Below are 20,692 nucleotides of genomic sequence, written 5' to 3' on the forward strand. Positions count from 1 at the left end.
CGGGAGTGTGCTAAAAAAACGCAGGCGTGCCAGCAGAAAATGCAGGAGTGGCTGGAGAAACGGGGGAGTGGCCGGCCGGACGCTGGGCGTGTTTGTGACATCAAACCAGGAACTAAGGGGGTCATTCCGAGTTGTTCGCTCGCTAGCTGCTTTTAGCAGCATTGCACACGCTAAGCCGCCGCCCTCTGGGAGTGTATCTTAGCATAGCAGAATTGCGAACGAAAGATTAGCAGAATTGCGAATAGAAATTTCTTAGCAGTTTCTGAGTAGCTCCAGACTTACTCCTACATTGCGATCAGTTCAGTCAGTTTCGTTCCTGGTTTGACGTCACAAACACACCCAGCGTTCGCCCAGACACTCCCCCGTTTCTTCAGACACTCCCGCTTTTCCCCCAGAAATGCCAGCGTTTTTTCGCACACTCCCAGAAAATGGCCAGTTTCCGCCCAGAAACACCCACTTCCTGTCAATCACACTACGATCACCAGAACGATGAAAAAGCTTTGTTATGCCGTGAGTAAAATACCTAACTTTTGTGTAAAATAACTAAGCGCATGCGCTCTGCGAACCTTGCGCATGCGCAGTAAGCGACTAATCGCAGTATAGCGAAAATCAGCAACGAGCGAACAACTCAGAATGACCCCCTAAATGGACTGAGGTGATCGCAATCTAGGAGTAGGTCTGGAGATACTCAGAAACTGCAAGGAAATACTTAATAGCAGAATTGCTAATCTTTCGTTAGCAATTCTGCTATGCTAAGATACACTCCCAGAGGGCGGCGGCTTTGCGTTTGCATTGCTGCTAAAAGTAGCTAGCGAGCGAACAACTCGGAATGACCACCTATATCGTGATTTGCCATTGTCAATATGCAGGATAGTTCTTTTTCCTAGTTCACTGCATGCTTTATACATAATGTCATGATCTGTTGAAAAGTCCCTGATAAGTGTGTTGCTTAACTTCTGCCGACTCTCTAATAAAAACTCATTCCTTTTGAGACGAGACCTGACTCAGCGTGTCTTCAAGTGTTCCCACAATTCTCACCTCTCTGCACTGGAGTGAAGTAACCGAAGCGGATCTCAAGGTAAACACACCTAACACAATACGTACCGCCGTGTGGGGGTACTTCAGTCATAATGGCCAAGTGCCCAATAACAGTCTATGTATTATTTTTACTTGGACATCAGCAGTGGAATAGTATGTATTGGGGGCGATGATGTTTGGCCTAATATGCACTGCTGCTGTGAAGCATATAATGAATTTGGGACAATGAAGTGTGGCAGTGGTTTCCTCTTTAGCTGGTTTGTTCCATCGTTGCAGTATATCAGTAAGGCTGAGACTTTAATGGACATGTTCCTTGCACAATATAGATATGGTAAGAAATCACACCCTGTGCTTAACTGATGGAGTGAGGTTGCCTTGACTCACAAATAGTGTGTTATATATGTATGCTTTAAAATTTAGAAACAAAGATTTGACAAGACATCTTTTCCCAGCTTTTCCCTCAGATGTCACCCTTTGCACATCTGCTTTTTCCTCACCACCTAACCTGTGCCCTCCTGCTTTTACCTCACACCCCAACCTCTGTCCTCCTGCTTTTCCCTCATACCACAATGTCTGTGCTCCTGCATTTATCTGACACCACACCCTCTGCCAACCAATTTTTCTTTACTGCTATGGGGTATAGGGCAGTGGAGTCTGTATATAGGGGAGCAGGGTAGTGATTACAAAACAGGATGCAAGGCAGTGAGAAAATGACATGAGAGAGCATGCCTGTGATAATGGCAGCGATAACAGGATATGAGGGAGCAGGACAGCAATAATAGGATATGAAGGTGAAGTCCAGTGATCAGAGCTGGATTAAGGCTTTGGGGGGCCGGGGGCACTTAATACTGGGGGGCCCTAAAGATTAACATTTTTGGATCGGGTCTTAGGAGGTCATTTAGATCCGATCGCTACTGTGTGTTTTCGCACAGCGGGTGATCAGATCCGAACTGTGCATGCGTATGTACCACAATGCGCAGTCGGGTCGGACAGCTACAACGTGCATAGGTGGTCAGCGACGGGATGGTGCGGAGGAACCATTCGCACAGGCGTTCGCAAGGTGATTGACAGGAAGAGGCCGTTTTCAGGGAGCGTCCGGAAAAACGCAGACGGGCTTAAGCGTTTTCAGGTAGGGTGTCTGACGTCAGCTCCAGCCCCGATCAACAGGAATCAATCGCACTGGAAGAGTAAGTCCCAGGTTGCGTAGAGACTGCACACACTGCTTTTTAGCAGCTCAGCTGCACATGTGATCTCACACTTGCACAGCCAAAATACACTCCCCTGTAGGTGGCGACTATCTGAACGCAGGACAGCAAAAAACGCTGCCCAGCGATCCGATCTGATTGACCTCCTTAGTGCGCAAGCCTTCAGTGTGCACATAAACTGGGGTGTGGCCACAAGTCACACGCCCATTTCACTTCATGCTTCCCCAGCCTCATGCGCACAGTAGTTGGGAGCATTATGTCCCTCCCTCTGCTCCTGCCCACTGATGGGACAGAACCCAAAAAACAGTACTGTCCCATCACATCGTGATTGTTGGGGCGATATGCATATGCACATATACAGTACACATACATATATACTGTCACACACAAATACAGTCACATACAGTACTTATACACATACATACTGTCACACACATAAAAATACATATGTACAGTCGCACACACAGTCACATGCATACTGTCACATATATACTGTCAGACACATAAATACAGTCACATACAGTACTTATACACATACATACTGTCACACACATAAATATACATATGTACAGTCGCACACAGTCACATGCATACTGTCACATAAGTAGTCACACACATATACACATACATATGTACAGTTAGACACATGCATACAATCACACATATATACACTGTCACACACAGTCATAAACATACAGTCACACACATAAACATATCCCTCTTACACATATACATAGTGTCCCCCTCCCCCCTCTCACACATTTATATACAGTGTCTCCCTCCCCCTCTCACACATATTCATATACAGTGTCTCCCTCCCCCCTCTCACACATATTCATATACAGTGTCTCCCTCCCCCCTCTCACACATATTCATATACAGTGTCCCCCTCCCCCCTCACACATATTCCCATACAGTGTCCCCCTCCCCCCTCTCACGCATATTCATGTACATTGTCTCCCTCCCCCCTCTCACACATATTCATATACAGTATCTCCCTCCCCCCTCTCACACATATTCCTATACAGTGTCCCCCTCCTCCCTCTCACACATATTCCTATACAGTGTCCCCCTCCCCCCTCTCACACATATTCCTATACAGTGTCCCCCTCCCCCCTCTCACACATATTCCTATACAGTGTCCCCCTCCTCCCTCTCACACATATTCCTATACAGTGTCCCCCTCCCCCCTCTCACACATATTCCTATACAGTGTCCCCCTCCCCCCTCTCACACATATTCCTATACAGTGTCCCCCTCCTCCCTCTCACACATATTCCTATACAGTGTCCCCCTCCCCCCTCTCACACATATTCCTATACAGTGTCCCCCTCCCCCCTCTCACACATATTCCTATACAGTGTCCCCCTCCTCCCTCTCACACATATTCCTATACAGTGTCCCCCTCCCCCCTCTCACACATATTCCTATACAGTGTCCCCCTCCTCCCTCTCACACATATTCCTATACAGTGTCCCCCTCCCCCCTCTCACACATATTCCTATACAGTGTCCCCCTCCCCCCTCTCACACATATTCCTATACAGTGTCCCCCTCCCCCCCTCTCACACATATTCCTATACAGTGTCCCCCTCCCCCCTCTCACACATATTCCTATACAGTGTCCCCCTCCCCCCTCTCACACATATTCCTATACAGTGTCCCCCTCCTCCCTCTCACAAATATTCATATACAGTGTCCCCCTCCTCCCTCATACAGTGTCCCCCTCCCCCCTCTCACACATATTCCTATACAGTGTCCCCCTCCCCCCTCTCACACATATTCCTATACAGTGTCCCCCTCCTCCCTCTCACACAGTTTCCCCCACTCCTCCCTCTTACCTCCCTCTAAAATCACTGGGTGGGCACTGCAGGCACACTGTGCATCTGATCCCGTCCTGCCTCCAAGCTCTCCTCCTCTTCCCCATGCTGCTTGCCAAGCACTGAATGCACAGTGCCATGAAGCCCCGCCCCCCCGCATGAACTCCACCCCTCTTCCTCCTCAGTCTCCTCTCCTGTTTACTTTAATTTTCTACAGCTCGCAGTGAACTTTTGCACTGCAGCTGTAACCAAAGCTGGGGGGCCCCATTCATAGAGGGGGCCCAGGGTGACGTGCCCCTCGAGCCCCCCCCCCCCCCTTAATACGGCTCTGCCAGTGATGGCAGGATATGGGAGATCATATATGTGATGACAGAACATGGGGTATGCAAAACAATGATGGCAGGACATTTTGAGCTGTTGCAGATTGATGACAGGACTTGGGGACTGCAGAAAATGACAACAGGACATGGGGGTACAGAACAGGGTGTAGTATGGTATGCCGGCGGTCGGACTCCCGGCGACCAGCATACCGGCGCCGGGAGCCCGACCGCCGGCATACTGACAGTGTGGCGAGCGCAAATGAGCCCCTTGCGGGCTCTCTGCGCTCGCCACACTATTTTATTCTCCCTCCAGGAGGGTCGTGGACCCCCACAAGGGAGAATAAGTGTCGGTATGCCGGCTGTCGGGATTCCGGCGCCGGTATACTGTGCGCCGGGATCCCGACAGCCGGCATACTGAAGACCACCCACAGAACATGATAACAAGACATTGGGTGTGCAGAACGGGAAGACAAGACATGGGGTGTGTTGCTCTTTTTTACGTGGTCATGCCACATTTCATTTAGATAGTTCTCATAACTTTTGATTTGTAGTAGTGATGAGTGGGCTCGGTTTTCTGAAAACTGAGCCCACCAGAACTTACGGGATTCAAGGGAAACCAAGCACCGACCCGGGGTTACCCGCCAGGCTAGGATACCAAAACAAAGCAAAACTTCATCATCCCAGCATCAGATTTGGCAGGTTTTGGATTCTATATAAGTGCCTGTAGTGGTGACTCGACGGGTCTGTGTGTCTCTGACATCTGTGCTGAGTACTGATGCCATAAGTGTGTGGTGTGGAGCTGAAGTCTGAACTATTTTATCTGTCCACTCCAGACTGAGCTGCATTGTCTGTCCATCCACTTCTGTCCTGTGCTGCTGAGCTGAACTAATTGACCTCCTACACTGCCTGCAGTTTTGCTGAGCTGACTTACTGTCCACCCCAGTCCCCTTAGTGTAATATTGGCTGAGGAAGATATACTGTCCAGTCATTGTTTATTATTTTGTTTATAGTGCAGGAACTTACATCTGTTTTCTAAGTGTGTCACACTGGTCCTTCTGCATAAGCCTAAGAGTCACACTGGTGTTGTATTTTTTGGGCACTGCCCGCAGTGCAGCTGCTATAATTTTTGTACAACTGGTGTGTAATGTACAGTGCATCCGGAAAGTATTCACAGCACTTCACTTTTTACACATTTTGTTATGTTACAGCCTTATTCCAAACTGGAATAAATTAATTTTTCCCTCAAAATTGTACACACAGTACCCCATAATGACAATGTGAATTATTATTATTATTTTTAGATTTTTGCAAATTTATTAAAACTAAAAACACTAAGAAATCACATGTACATAAGTGTTTACAGCCTTTGCTCAATACTTTGTTGATGCACCTTTGGCAGCAACTACAGCCTCAAGTTTTTTGAATATGAAGCCACAAGCTTGGCACACCTATCTTTGGCCAGTTTCACCCATTCCTCTTTGCAGCACATCTCAAGATCCATCAGGTTAGATAGGAAGCGTCGGTGCTCAGCCATTTCTCTCCAGAGATGTTCAATCGGATTCAAGTCTAGGCTCTGGCTAGGCCACTCAAGAACATTCACAGAGTTGTCCTGAAGCCATTTCTTTGATATCTTGGCTGTGTGCTTAGGGTCATTGTCCTGCTGAAAGATGAACCGTCGCACCAGTCTAAGGTCAAGAGCGCTCTGGAGCAGGTTTTCTTCCAGGATGTCTCTGTACATTGCTGCATTCATCTTTCTCTCTATCCTGACTAGTCTCCCAGTTCCTGTCGCTGGAAAACATCCACACAGCATGATGCTGCCACCACCATGCTTCACACTAGGGATGGTATTGGCCTGGTGATGAGCATTGCCTAGTTTCCTCCAAACATGTCCCTTGGCATTCAAGCCAAAGAGTTCAACCTTTGTCTCATCAGACCAGAGTATTTTGTTCCTCATGGTCTGAGAGTCCTTCAGGTGCATTTTGGCAAACTCCAGGTGGGCTGCCATTTGCTTTTTACTAAGGAGTGGCTTCCATCTGGCCACTCTACCATACAGGCCTGATTGGTGGATTGCTGCAGAGATGGTTGTCCTTCTGGAAGGTTTTCCTCTCTCCACAGAGGAATGCTGTAGCTCTGACAGAGTGACCATCGGGTTCTTGGTCACCTCCATGATTAGGGCCCTTGTCCCCCAATTGCTCAGTTTAGATGGCTGGCCAGCTTTAGGAAGAGTCCTGGTGGTTCCAAACTTCTTCCATTTACGGATGATTGAGGCCACTGTTCTTATTGGAACCTTCAGAGCAGCAGATATTTTTCTGTACCCTTCCCCAGATGTGTGCCTCGAGACAATCTTATCTCGGAGGTCTACAGACAATTCCTTTGACTTCATGCTTGGTTTGTGCTCAGACATGTACTGTCAAGTGTGGGGCCTTATATAGACAGGTGTGTGCCTTTCCAAATCATGTCCAATCAACTAAATTTACCACAGGTGGACTCCAATTAAGCTGTAGGAACATCTCAAGGATGATGAGTGGAAACAGGATGCACCTGAGCTCAATTTTGAGCTTCATAGAAAAGGCAGTGAATACTTATCACAAATCACAAAAAAAACTTTTTTCACGTTGACATTATGGGGTATTGTGTGTAGAATTTTGAAGGGAAAAAATGAATTTATTCCATTTTGGAATATGGCTGTAACATAACAAAATGTGGAAAAAGTGAAGTGCTATGAATACTTTTCGGATGCACTGTATGTGCTTTGCCCCACTACATTCACATAAATAATATAATCAGTGTGACTTTGCAGTGAGTGGTCATTTTCAAATAAAGTACCAGTAAATAAATAATACTATTATAAAATAGTTTTTTACAACTTTTGTGTGCACAGCTGTACCCCGTGTGGATAAGCAGTGTGACGCCCTAAGGATTTGATTGGTTATTTAAAAAAAGTTCAAGTAAATAAATATAATACTATTATACTATAGTTGTTTCTTTTGTACAACTTTTGTGTGCTGTACGCCACTGCATTCACAAAAATATAAGCACTGAGTCGTTATCAGTCATCATCAGTTGACAGAAGAGCAGGAGCAGTAACCAAGTACTAATGCTGTGGTCAGTCATGATAGTACTACAGCATCTAGTAAAGGTGGTCCAGGGGGCAAAAAGATTAGGAAAGGGCACCTGAATTCAAAATCTTTCACTCTTTTGAAAATAGGGGTAGAGGGGTCACATTAAAAACCGACAAATCAGTGCCCCCCCAAAAAAACACTAAGGCTGAAGAACAAACTGTGTGCTCACAAATCCCCGAGGAGAGTCTAGGGATGTCCACGTTAGCTATGTGTGAGTCTGACATTTCTCAGACTGGATTTATAGAGAAGCCTCTTTTGCCTCCTTCCACCATTTCTGCATCATCTGCAAATTTGGGGATGAGCAGTACAAGTAAAGATGGTGTTGTTGATGATGATGATGATGATGACATAATAGAAATTGAGGATGCTACTGTGGAAGTGGAACAGGATGAGTGGGTTATATGTGTACTATCTGATGCTACTGGGGATGATGAGGATGTTGATGTCATTTGTATAAGTCAGTCGCCAGTGACAGCAGTTCTTGCCCCGTAAGAAAAAGAAAGCCATTGTGATTCCTGGGTTTAAGACCAAAAAAGCCACCTCTTGGGTGTGGGATTATTTTTAACCAAATCCTGGCAATGTTTGTTTAGGAATCTGCTGCATGTATGAGGCCATGGTTAGTAGGTGTAAGGATGTTAACCATGTAGGCACCACCTCCATGTTATGTCATTTGTTCCGAGTCCATGAAATGTATTTTACAAAATTATGATAATTTGTTATAATTAACACCCTTATCATCAACATCCTCTTTAGTGATTGGAGGTAGTCCTTTCAAGAAACTGAGTTTTTGGATGCCCAAGCAAACCAAGTACTTCAGCCACAAAAGTGGCAGTCCCTGTCACTGAAGTGCTTGGTTTGTTAAACTGTGCATGTCCTTCATAAAGTTGGATGTAAAGGCCCAAGCACAATTCCATCTTGCACCACAATTCATTTCATAATGGGCTGTATTTTAAGGGGGCGTTGGGGACAGTCTTTGCATTACTAATTTTCAACACAATTTTACCAAGAAATGATGTGGTGCCTCACACACGTCTGACTTGCTGCAAAACATAAGGTTAATATAGTCCACATCTCAATTTTTTTAGTAATCAATCAATCAATTCATATTTGACATGCCTTCCACTATATACTCCACCTCCATTTTCCTGTACTTCCATCGGATCTCTGATCTAGCTCTTGATTAATGAAAACATTTGTAGTTACTTTCTGTGGGGTCATATAGTTTATTAAACTGCCATCCTGTTGGCCACTGCAGTGTCACTCTGTTTACTAGATGTGCCATGTTGTAAGTTAAACTGCCACATGTTTATGCCACCCACTGCTATCGCTTAGTTCAGTTAGCCAGCTAGCTCGGTGCAACCTTTTGTCCTAAACTGGATGAACACAATACTGTGAGCTGTGAGGTGGTCAAAATTGACTGGAAATTAATGTTTTTGAGGTTAATAATACCCTGTCTCACCTTTAAAAGCAAAGTTGTGGGAGCTTTAGAACAAGTAACATGCCTAACGTTTAACACTAATGTGATAGCTATTTTTATGGTAATTATTTTGAGCAATAGAGCAGAGTCATCTAATAATGGTGACACATGTTGCAGGAGGACAACTTGTATGCACGAGTCAACCGCATGGTGGCAAAAAGGGGGGCATGGCCTCACAGGTAACGTGCATGGCCTCATGGGTAGGGAGCATTGCTTTGCGACATGAATCCCCATTTTGTCACTCTGGGGGTCCCGGGGATGTAGGCTGCTCCCAGAAATTAGTGTGAGTGCAGTGTCGGCTCCTACACAGAGAACGGAGACAGATGCTGCACGTAATGTCACAGTGCAGCACCCGGCTCTTGTCACTGAGGAGGAGTCGGGACTTTGGTGTCACCCCTTGTCAGATGACACCCAGGCGCAGGCCGCACCCCCGTTGTGACGCCACTGCAATACAGGGTGATTTAAAAGTCGAAGTACACCCTTTTATTTCAAAAACTGTGCAGGAAATGTGAAAACTGAATACTCCAGTAGGGTATGGGTGAGGTGGGCTATCTTTTAGGGTATGTACCGAACATGGGCGCCATCTTGAAATCGACCATCTTGAATTTAAGTCAGTTTTTTTCATAATCAATAGCAACAAAAATAGGATTTTAATACCTACCGGTAAATCCTTTTCTCTTAGTCCGTAGAGGATGCTGGGGTCACATCAAGAACAATGGGGTATAGACGGGATCCGCAGGAGACATGGGCACTTTAAGACATTCAAAGGGGTGTGAACTGGCTCCTCCCTCTATGCCCCTCCTCCAGACTCCAGTTATAGGAACTGTGCCCAGGGAGACGGACATTTCGAGGAAAAGGATTTAAGTTTTAACTAAGGTGAGATACATACCAGCTCACACCCAAGCACGCCGTACAATGTGGCATTTAACATAACGCAAGTCAACGGCATGAACAATATCAGCAACAGGCTGACTATAAACATAACACAACATGTGTGTAACCACAACTAATAACTGCAGATACAGTACGCACTGGGACATCAGTACTGGGATGCCCAGCATCCTCTACGGACTAAGAGAAAAGGATTTACCGGTAGGTATTAAAATCCTATTTTCTCATACGTCCTAGAGGATGCTGGGGTCACATCAAGAACCATGGGTTATACCAAAGCTCTTGAACGGGCGGGAGAGTGCGGACGACTCTGCAGCACCGATTGACCAAACATGAGGTCTTCCTCAGCCAGGGTATCAAACTTGTAAACTTCGCAAAGGTGTTTGAACCCAACCAAGTAGCTGCTCGGCAAAGTTGTAATGCCAACCAGGACGAGCCCACTTTTTTGGTAGAATGGGCCTTCACCGAAGTCGGTAACGGCAATCCAGCTGTAGAATGGGCATGCTGAATCATATTACAGATCCAGCGCACAATATCCTGCTTGGAAGCAGGAGCTCCAATCTTGTTGGGAGCAAACAGGACAAATGGAGCCTCCATTTTCCTAATCCGAGCCGTTCTGGTGACTTAAAATTTCAAAGCTCTGACTACATCGAGAGACTTCGATTCCACTAAGACGTCAGTAGCCACAGGCACCACAATAGGTTGGTTCATGTGGAATGATGAAACCATTTTCGGCAGAAATTGCTGACGAGTCCTCAACTCCACTCTATCCTCATGGAAAATCAAATAGGGCTCTTGTGAGACAAAGCCGCCAATTCAGACACCCGCCTCACGGATGCCAAGGCCAACAACATGACCACTTTCCAAGTGACGAATTCAACTCTACCTTCTGTAAAGGTTCAAACCAATGTGATTGAAGGAACTGCAACACCACGGTAAGATCCCATGGAGCCACTGGGGCCACAAAGGGAGGTTGGATGTGCAACACGTTGTTCACGCCAATTGTTTTTGAAAGAATACCGATAAGGCTGAAATTTGTACTTTAAATTGAGCCCAACTTTAGGCCCGCATCCACACCTGCTTGTAGAAAATTGAGAAAATGTCCTAACTGAAACTCTTCCGTAGGAGCCTTCTTGGATTCACACCAAGACACATATTTCCTCCAAATACGGTGGTAATGTTTAGCCGTTACCTCTTTTCTAGCCTGAAGAAGTGTGGGAATGACTTCCCAGGGGATACCCTTTCGGGCTAGGATCCGGCGCTCAACCGCCAAGCCATCAAATGTAGCCGCGGTAAGTCTTGATACACGCACGGCCCCTGCTTTAACAGATCCTCTCGTAGAGGGAGAGGCTAGGGATCTCCTATGAGTAATTCCTGAAGATCTGGATACCAAGCCCTTCGTGGCCAGTCTGAAACAATGAGGATCACCTGAACCTTTGTTCTTCTCATGATCTTTAAGACTTTAGGAATGAGAGGAAACGGAGGGAATACATACACCGACTGAAACACCCAAGGTCTTACTAGTGCGTCCACTGCTATTGCTTGAGGGTCCCTCAACCTGGAACAATATCTCTGCAGTTTCTTGTTGAGACGAGACACCATCATGTCTATTTGAGGAATTCCCCTTGCTCGACTTGTCACCTCTGCTTGAAGAAGGCTGTTGTAAACGGCCCTTAACTCCAGAACGTTTATGTGTAGACAAGTTTCTTGGCTTGACCATCTCCCCTGGAAGTTTTCCCCCTGTGTGACTGCACCCCAGCCTCGGAGACTCGCATCCGTGGTTACCAGGATCCAGTCCTGGATCGCGAACCTGCGCCCCTCTAGGAGGTGAGAGCTGTTCAGCCACCACAGGAGTGAGATTCTGGTCCTGGAAGACAGGATTATTCTTTGGTGCATGTGCAGGTGGGATCCGGACCACTTGTCCAACGGGTCCCACTGAAACACTCTGGCATGGAATCTGCCTAAGTGAATGGCCTCGTAGGCCACCCAGTAACCGAGTGCATTGATGGATTGACACTCTTGCCGGTTTCAGAATTTGTTTGACCAGGTTCTGAATTTCCAGAGCTTTTTCCACTGGAAGAAAAACTCTCTATAGTTCTGTGTCCAGAATCATTCCCAAAAGCGACAGTCATGTCATCGGCGCCAACTATGATTTTGGCAACTTTAGGAGCCAACCATGTTGTTGCAGAACTGTCAGGGAGAGCGTAATGCTCTGCAGTAACTAGTCCCTAGATCTCGCCTTTATCAGGAGATCGTCTAAGTATGGGATAATTGTGACTCCCTGCTTGCGCAGGAGAACCATCATTTCCGCCGTTACTTTGGTGAAAACCCCCGGAGCCGTGGACAGACCAACGGCAACGTCTGAAATTGGTAATGACAATCCTGAACTGCAAACCTCAGGTAAGCCTGATGCGGAGGATAAATGGGAACATGTAAGTAGGCATCCTTTATGTCTACCGACACCATAAAATCCCCTTGCTCCAGAGTGGAGATCACCGCCCGGAGAGATTCCATCTTGAATTTGAATTTTCTTAGGTATAAATTGAGGGATTTTAGATTCAGGATTGGTCTGACCGTGCCGTCCGGTTTCGGGACCACGAACAGGCTCGAATAAAATCCTTCTCCCTGTTGTGACAGGGAAACCTTGATAATGACCTGATTTAGACACAACTTTTGTATTGCGTCGCATACAACCTCCCTGTCCGGAAGAGAAGCTGTTAAGGCCGATATGAAAAATCGGCAAGGGGGAACGTCTTGAAACTCTATTTTGTACCTCTGGGACACACAAACCCATGGGTCCAGGGCCGAACGAACCCAGAACTGACTGAAGAGTTTGAGACGCGCCCCCACCGGTGCGGACTACCGCAGAGGAGTCCCAGCGTCACGCGGTGGATTCGGCAGAAGCCGGGGAGGACTTCTGCTCCTGGGAACCTGCCACTGCTGGTGACTTTTCTCCTTTCCCCCTTCCTCTAGTAGCAAGGAAGGAAGAACCTCGGCCTTTCTTGTATTTATTGGGCCGAAAGGACTGCATCTGATATGTTTTCTTTTGTTGTGCAGGAACATAAGGTAAAAAGGACGACTTACCCGCGGTAGCCGTAGATACCAAACCGGCGAGGCCGTCACCAAACAAGACACCACCTCTATATTGTAGAGATTCCATATTTTTCTTAGAGTCAGCATCAGCATTCCATTGATGAATCCACAATGCTCGCCTAGCTGAGACTGCCATAGCATTTGCCTTTGCACCCAAAAGATCAATATCCCTCGCAGCTTCCTTTATGTAGCCTGCAGCATCCCTGATGTAACCTAGTGTCCATAGAACGCTATCCCTATCCAGGGTATCTATCAGATGACAAGTTATCTGCCCATTTTTTCGATAGCACTACTCACCCACGCACATGCAATGGCTGGCCCGAGGTGGTGACATAAATGGATTTCAATGTAGTTTCCTGCCTACGATCCGCAGCATCCTTAAGGCCTGCCGTGTCAGGGGACGGAAAAGCCACCTTTTTGGACAGCCGTGATAGAGCCTTGTCCACAATGGGTGGTGACTCCCACTTTTCCCTATCCCCAGAGGGAAACGGATATCACTATAGTCGACACAGGAGTCAGAGTCTGTGTCGGTATCTGTGTCTGCCAGCTGGGCAAATGATCGCTTTTGTGACCCTGAGGGCGTCTGGACTTGTAACATTACATCCTCCACAGATTTCTTCCATGCCTGATTTATCCAATCTCCTATTAACAAGAGCCACGTTAGCATTCAAAGCATTCAACACATTTACCCAATCAGGAGTCGGCAGTGCCGACAGGGTCACCCCCACAGCCGTTTGTGTCCCTAATACAGTCTCCTCCTGGGAAGTGCACTCCGCCTCAGACATGCCGACACACGTGTATTCACCACTCTCAGACACACTGGGCATATAGGGGACAGACCCACCTAAAGTCTGTCAGAGAGACACAGATGGAGTTTGCCAGCTCACAACCCAGTGCTTCACCAACAATTCTGAAAATACTAAATAATGCTCCAGACCTGCAGCACTTTTATAATCAACATATATTGCACCAAATTTACTGTGCCCCCCCCCCCCCGTTTTCACCCTGATATTTATGCAGCAGTGAGAGGAAGGACCAGCGTCTCTGCAGCCTGTGTAGAGAAAATGGCGCTGGCTGTGTGAGCTGTGAGGGCTAAGCTCCGCCCCCGTAATGGGGCGCTTCAGTCCCACTATTTTTCCAAAACTTTTATACTGGCAGTGTTAGGACAGTGCTCTGGCACTATGTCCCCTTTTGCCAGTGTCATATGGAGGTTTATATGCTGCCCAGGGCGCCCCCCTGCGCCCTGCACCCTGTAGTGCCGCTGTGTGTGGGAGCATGGCGCGCAGCGCGTACGCTATGCGGCACCTCAGAAGCCATCACTGAAGTCTTCTTTGCTTCTTCTACTCACCTGTCTTCTGACTTCTGGCTCTGCAAGGGGGGTGACGGCCGGCTCTGGGAACGAGCATCTAGGCGTACCTAGCGATCAGACCCTCAGGAGCTAATGGTGTCCTGTAGTCAAGAAGCAGAGCCTTTAAACTCACTAGAAGTAGGTCTAACTTTTCTCCCCTAAGTCCCACGAAGCAGGGAGTCTGTTGCCAACAGTTCTCCCTGAAAATAAAAAACCTAACATACGTCTTTTCAGAGAAACTCAGTAGAGCTCCTCAGAGTGCACCCAGTCTCCCTGGGCACAATTCTAAACTGGAGTCTGGAGGAGGGGCATAGAGGGAGGAGCCAGATCACACCCCTTTCAAAGTCTTAAAGTGCCCATGTCTCCTGCTGATCCCGTCTATAGCCCATGGTTCTTGATGTGACCCCAGCATCCTCTAGGACGTATGAGAAATATATTGCTCTCAGGGCACATATAGTCAGATATAATAATCATAAACACTTCATCTGATGAAAGAAACAGTAAGTACTGATACGCTTCCTTTCCACAGTAAGGCAGTAGCAGTCTTCTTTAGGTGTTCTGGTATCCAGATTTGAGAATTCTGTAAAGGTTGTAAAAGACATACTAACAGTGTAATCATTTTGGACATTGACAGCAAGGATAATTTCATTATGTGCTTATCAAAAAATAAATAGTGGCACACCTATCTGTAGGCATCACAGAGAAATCCAAGAATCATGTCAAAGTATGATATTTCCCACTCGAGATCACTTAATTTCATGCTTCAATGCAATGCTTAATGTTCAATGCAACAATATTTAATGTTCAATGCAACAATGGTGGTACGTGTCAAATTATCATCAGCATCAATGGCAGGACATCAAGATTCCCAGCAGAACAATAGTGCCATCTCTTCCCCAGGTAAATGACGCACACGCAGATGGCCGTCCACATGATATAAAAGAAAATGCGATTCATAACAAGCTACCATCTTCCATTGCTCCATGGTCCAGTTCAAACACTCATGTCCCCATTGTAGGCGCCTTCAGTGATGGACAGGTTTCAGCATGGGCTTTCTGATTGGACTGTGGCTATGTAGACCCTTCAAATCCTGCATTTGCTCCTACTTTGGATTTCTGTAAAAATACACTGTTAATGTGTGTACTAGGGTGGGTCCAGTCCTACTCAGCACTTAGCTGTAATTTAGGCGTGTGTGTGTGTCGTGCCTTGGGAAAATTGTGTATGCCCCTTTAAAAATGTAAATTGAAGTTTTTGCAACTGACGTTTTCATGGCTGGAATAGCAGGGAATAAGGCACAGTCAGGTCATGTGTCCTGTTTTGTGAAGTGGCAGGATCGGATTGGATAATGAAGCAGAGAGCAAGCGTAGCAATTGTGGGAAGGAGGCGTGGACAGAGAGTTGGAGAGAAGCCATTGCGGGGAGCAGGTGTGCTTCGTGAAGTGGAGCAAGACATCTGACTCATGAATGCTGGGTGGACACACAGGGCAGTGGAGAGCAGTGCTGCAGAACTAGGGCAGCGGGGTGCTTCTGAGAGTTGAAGAGAACTGGGAGAGTGGACGTGAGAGGTTCGGCGTGAGTAACAGAGACTGTTGTTGTGGACTGCAGGAGGGTAAGTGCTCGGCCCTATTGTCTGAGGTCACACACACACCACTCATGACCGCATGGAGAAGGGGCGCTGACAGGCCTATAACTGAGAACCACGCAGAGTAACCCTTGTTTAAACACAGTGCTGATCATTATTAAGACACTATTTGTTGGGACAATTATTTTACATCGTTTAGATGATCTGTATTAGATACATTGAGTCATTTTGGAGAGTACAGACTGAGTCATTTCTTCCAAGGGATAATTACTACAGAGACAGCTGCTTGCTAGGAATTCCAAGACACCTTTGCTACCTACACCCTTGTGCAAAATTGGGAGTACAGTGACGTTTTCTATCTTGAAACCAGGATCAGTACTTCTAAAACGTGTGGTGCATACACACGGAGAGATTTTGGCTATGAGAGATTTTGACTAACTTTTCCCTTGAACTGGCAGTAGGAGATTTTGACTAACTTTACCAGAGATTTTGTCTAACTATGCAAGAGATTTTGGCTATGGGAGATTTTGGCTATGGGAGATTTTGACTATCTCATTTAAATAAGGGGATGAGTGTCATATATAGGACGATTTTACAGGGTGGCTGGTATTTAAATAGCTAAAAGTTAAAAAAATAATTTGCGTGGGGTCCCCCCTCCTATGTAAAACCAGCCTCGGGCTCTTTGAGCCAGTCCTGGTTGTTAAAATACAGAGGAAAAAATGAGTAGGGTTCCCCCATATTTAGACAACCAGCACCGGGCTCTGCGTCCGGTCCTGGTTTAAAAAATACGGGGGACAAAAGACATAGGGGTCCCCCGTATTTTTCAAACCAGCACCGGGCTCCACTAGCCAGGGAGATAATGCCACAGCCGGGGGACACTTTTATATTGGTCCCTGCGGCCGTGCCATTACCCCCCCAACTAGTCACCCCTGGCCGGGGTACACTGGAGGAGTGAGGACCCCTTAAATCAAGGGGTCCCCCCCTCCAGCCACCCAAGGGCCAGGGGTGAAGCCCGAGGCTGTCCCCCCCATCCGTGGGCGGTGGATGGGAGGCTGATAGCCTTTCAATAGTAATATTGTTCTTTACAGGTGGCCTACAGGTCCCAGCAAGCCTGCCCCAGCATGCTGGCACTTGCAGAACCACAAGTGCCAGCATGCCCGGACATAAAGGGCCCGCTGGCACCTGTAGTCCACCTGTAAAGAAAATATTGGAAAAAAAACACGACACATTCTTTAAAAAATCCTTTATTAAACTGGGTCTTCACCTGGGGGCGGCGGCCTTTAAGCTCTTTTGCATGGCCGCCGCCTTCCCAGGGCTTCCGGCGTCTTCACCTGGGGGGGCGCCACCTCCCCAGGGCTTCTGGGGTCTTGCTCCGGCGTCTTCACCTGGTGGGCGGCGGCTGCTAAGCTCTTTTGCATAGCCGCCGCCCATCCAGGACTTCCACGGCGTCTTCAGTCTTCAGGAGCTCTTCTCCGCTCCTCCTCCGCCGTCGGACTGAAAGCCGCTGCCTCGCGCTGACTTATATAAGTCAGCGGGAGGGGGCGGGGCGATGACGCGGCGAGCCGTGATTGGCTCGCGGCGGCCATCTTGAATTTCAAAAATGACGCTGAGGCGCCATTTTTGAAACTGGTACCGCCCTGCTGCCAAGCTCTGCAAGATAAAGGTAAATTTCCCCCGCCCGCACCGCTGCCGCAACCCGCCGCCGCACGCACCGCAACCCGCCGCCGCAACCCGCCGTCGCCCACACTGCCACCGCAACCCGCCGCCGCCCGCACCGCCGCCACAACCCGCCGCCGCCCGCACCACCGCCGCCTGCAACATCGCTATCGCTGGGAAAAATCGCTGGCCTCTTAAAGTATTAGCGATTTTGACTAACTTTTGCAGCGACATAGCCAAAATTGACTTGCCTGCACTGACTATTTTTCCCAGCGATAGCGACTTAGCGGGGACGCGCATCGCTATCGCTGCCTGTATACACACGGAGCGATCTGCACTAACTTTCTGAGCGATTTTGACTATATAGTCAAAATCGCTCAGTTATATCGCTCCGTGTGTATGCACCTTTAACTCCTTGCAACAAGTACAGTTACACCACAGCCCAATTGCAACACTGTGGCGCTGTAGGAACCCTGAACTCAAACATATATTGCCGATGAAGACTGGGACAATTTCTTAAAGGATATTTAGAGAAATAGTGATTATTCTTTGTGCAAATTATATTAATCATTTTCATATCTTTTTCTTTCAACATTATTTTTTGGAATATGCATATATCTGTAATTAGATGAATTGAATTATTAAATGTTCTAGTGTATGGTGAGCTGTAGCTAAACTTGATTTCCATGTCATCATCTAAAGTAATTTTCATTCTTCATTGCAATCATCTTCTTTCTTTTTAATATTGTGTTTATTTAATATTTGCAGTGTATCTAATAATCATCAACCATCCATAATTCTTTTCTTCATAATAAAGAAACTTCCTGACAGCGATTGCTGTTACTGAACTGACTGACTGCATATCAATCTGTCCTACCGCTCTGAACCACTTACAGCGAATAAGGTACAGGGAAAACATCTTAGGGAAAGGGTCCATCACATAGTTACCAAATACCTGTGATACCTCTTTCAACCACTTAGACACCTGCCAACCCCAGGGTGTTACATGTGGGCCCACATTCTAGAGCCAACCACTATGATGCCATCTTGCCCTGACACACCTGGTGAGGTGAATGTTGTGTAACAGTATTTTTAGAAAATGCTGACCACTGAAAATATGCCACCAAAATGGTCCCAGGTATTGGGGAATCACATATCTTAGGCAGCCCAGGCATCCCCTGGCTGTTCTATCTGGTGCTTGTGAAACTAATAACAGACAGTAAGTATGCTCAATACTAGTGTCTGTTGTAGAACATGTCATTTTATAATAGAATAAAAATAATAAGGTACACACAGGTTTAAAATACATTTTATGAAATGAAAAAGTGACAAAAAACACTTCTTACAGAGCCTCACCACATAAAAGACATACTGTATGTTCTCAATTAACCAGGAATAAAATGTTTGTGATTACCATGGGTATTGACTGTTTAGGCCATTTGAGATTCATTCAGCATTGCAGCTCTGCTAGTAGCATTCATCAGTGTCTAATAGGTGTTTCTATTTTATTTACAATAGGGCTACATCTAAAGACAAGATTCCCATTGGGCCACATTGAGTGTGAAGAGCTTCCTATTCAATAAAGTGGTGAAAGAGGGATTTTTTGGTGACTTTATTCTGTGCTAAATTTCTAGGAAAAAAAGTTAAATTTTTCACTTTACTGTAAGTTAAAATTAAAAGAAGATTTATAGTAGCTTTCATTCTATGAATTAGACTTGACACACTTATTTTATTCATTTCTAAAATTATTTAACTGATTTCTTTACTTATACATCTAGTTAGGTTATTTTAGTAATGATAACCAAAAAAGTGCTGGTACTGCACACCAATGAGTAATATCAGGCATATGCACTGACTGTGTCACAACTGTGGCCCTCATTCCGAGTCGATCGCATGTAGCAACTTTTTGCTACTCGTGCGATCAACTTGACGCAGCCTATGGGGGAGTGTATTATAGCATAGCAGGGCTGCGATCGCTTGTGCAGCCCTGCTATGCTAAAAAAGTTTCCTGCAAAACAAGACCAAGGTATGAGTTACTTACCCTGTGTGATCGATCCAGTGACGAAGGTCCCGGAATTGACGTCAGACATCCGCCCTCACCGCGCCTGGAAAACGGTCAGTTGATGCCCAGGAATGCGTCCCGCCTGTCAGTCTTCTTGCGATCGCCGCTGCGATCACTTTTTCCGCTGGCGGCGCCGCTGCCTGGCAATGGCTGTCATCAGGCAATGACGCGCGTGCGCAATGCATCCGCCGTGTATGCACATTTCCGACCCATTTGCACTGCTGCGACAAACTGCAGTGTGCGAACGGGTTGGAATGACCCCCAGTGTCGGGGATGGTATGAATGTTGACCACACTGTACTTGTAGGGTTTCCTAGTACCCTGAGCAGGGGTGTGGAGTCTAACATATTGGAGGTTTTTACCAGGGAGGTGGCAAGGTGGTTTGGGCTTTTCTGCATCTGATACGCAAGTCGAGGCTCTCTGACTGGGTTCTTATTGTATGGGGCTGGTGGCATTAGGAAGAACTAAAAGCAGTCAGAGAGACTGGCCATGAGGCGTACTAAAATGTAGTTGACAGATACAGGTCAGAACCGTGGGAAAATCTGGTACCAGGGGATGGACAGAATCAGGTCAGCAGAATAGTCAAAGTTGGAACCAGTAAGTCACTAAAGCAGTAACAAAGGAGCAGTCAAGGAGAATCGTCAGATGGACCAGATCAGAACAAAGGAATAGACACTGGGACCTCTAACAGATGCTGGGGTACAGGATTAGAGCCTACCACTCTGGCATGTGAACAATGCCCAGAGACTCCCTTTTATAGGAAGTAGATTCAAACTTGGCACCAAAAGTGACTACATGACTGGTGCACCTATAAATGTAAATTTTGAATGGAGGAGCGCATGGATCCCTTTGGGAAAGCCAGCAGCTGCCACTATGGACAATGAAACCATCTGCACAGTGACAGGGAGAGAGGAGGCGCCAGAAGCCACACAGCAAGGGGACAGATCATCGAGGCTGGTGCTGGAAGAGATGGGCACCCACCTGCAGTCAAGTCACAGGTACCCAGTAAGTGGGAGCTGGTCTTGGCATGCTGTGAAAGTACCCCCTCCTCTAGGGGTGGGCAGCAAACACCCCACAAAAA

General features: G+C 46.8%; 1 long non-coding RNA gene across 1 annotated transcript; it reads left to right on the top strand.

Annotated features, from left to right (window-relative positions):
* The first annotated feature begins 867 nt into the window (after nt 1-867).
* LOC134929125 (uncharacterized) lies at nt 868-19,206 on the top strand. The gene is made up of 3 exons (XR_010178302.1): nt 868-1,078; nt 18,319-18,454; nt 19,069-19,206. It is a non-coding gene; the product is annotated as an uncharacterized LOC134929125 (long non-coding RNA).
* Nucleotides 19,207-20,692: the final 1,486 nt, after the last annotated feature.

The sequence above is a fragment of the Pseudophryne corroboree genome, chromosome 5 (assembly GCF_028390025.1).
Source record: "Pseudophryne corroboree isolate aPseCor3 chromosome 5, aPseCor3.hap2, whole genome shotgun sequence".
NCBI classification, from domain to species: Eukaryota; Metazoa; Chordata; class Amphibia; order Anura; family Myobatrachidae; genus Pseudophryne; species Pseudophryne corroboree.